This window comes from Lucilia cuprina, chromosome 6 (genome assembly GCF_022045245.1).
Source record: "Lucilia cuprina isolate Lc7/37 chromosome 6, ASM2204524v1, whole genome shotgun sequence".
NCBI classification, from domain to species: Eukaryota; Metazoa; Arthropoda; class Insecta; order Diptera; family Calliphoridae; genus Lucilia; species Lucilia cuprina.
Genome location: NC_060954.1, coordinates 30,828,635 through 30,830,184, shown reverse-complemented (window position 1 = coordinate 30,830,184; position 1,550 = coordinate 30,828,635).

Sequence of the window (1,550 nt, the reverse complement as noted above, 5' to 3'; positions counted from 1 at the left end):
GGTTATATGCAGGGCATTGAAGAGATATTTATAATATCATGTTTTATTGTTAAATTTAGTAAAACTTCAAAATATATTTGTTTGTTCACAGTATAGAACTATTAATTTAAATTTCTTTTTTTTTAATAAATTGTCCTCACAGTATTTAATATTAAAATATTTTGCCAATTATCTGTTATTTTTTTTTTTTCTGTTATTCCTCTAATTATATAGAGCATTATTATTTTTTCGAATTTTAGAACTTTGGAAATATATTGTTCACAAGTGCCTCAAAGGTTTAATTTAGCTTTTTATTACTCTATTTTAAATATCGAACTATATATGATAAATTCCATTAATTTTGGTAACTATCGCCCACAAATAAATATGATTTCGATATGGTACTCAGAATTCCCAAGTATTACAAAATTTGATCTTTAAACTCCACAGTTTATAGGTTAAGAGTGTCCGATTTTAATAAAAATTCGCGGAAAAAATCGCAAAGCTCGCCTCCAATTTGCTCGATCTCATTTAAATTGGACTCCACAGCAATGGAAGAACATTTTATGGTCTGATGAATCTAAATTTAATCTCCAAGGATCAGATGGAAGGTGTTATATTCGACGACCTCGAGGTGAAAAGTATAATCCACGATATACAACCGCAACAGTAAAGTATGGAGGAGGAAATATCATGGTGTGGGGATGTTTCTCGGGACATGGGATAGGTCCAATCCACCGTATTACTGAAACAATGACTGCCACAATCTACAGAGACCTCCTAAGCTCAGTTATGCTTCCATATGCTGAATGGTAAATGCCGCTTTCGTGGGCATTCTAGCACGACAATGATCCCAAACATACGGCTAGGGTGGTCAAAACATGGATGGAGGAACATCAAGTCAATGTTATGTCGTGGCCACCGCAATCTCCCGATCTCAACCCGATTGAGAACATGTGGATGATTGCAAAACGTAATATCGGGAAAAGAGTTTTCCGAAATGGAGAAGAACTTTTCGTTGAATTGGAAAAGCAATGGAATTCAATTCTAAACGAATATATTGAAAAGCTTATTTCCTCAATGCCTAAAAGATGTTCGGAAATAATAAAAAACAAAGGATATGCTACAAAATATTAAAGATTTAATATTGTACTTTTAAATTCATATAAGAGTTGCAAATGTTTTGAACACTTGAATTTCGACTTATTTTGTTAAAGCCATTTTTTTATCTTTTAAAGTTAATGAAGAAAAAAAATTTTTTTTTAGCATAAACAAGAACTGAATTTAATAAAAATGAAATTAAAAAGCCGCTTAAGGAGTTTTGATTTAATAAATTTAGTTTAAATGGTCTTTTAGTTGCAAATGTTTTGATCACCGCTGTATGTATATATTTTATATTATCTTGACTATAATTCTCGAAAAAATACTTTATTTAATATGTACAACAGTGAAGATCTAATCTATATTCTCTAAATTATTACAAAAAATGCGATTTTCCCAAAATCCTCCAAATTCAAATCGCTGGTGCAGCAAATCTGTAGAAAATATTTATTTAATTTGTTTACCGTTTA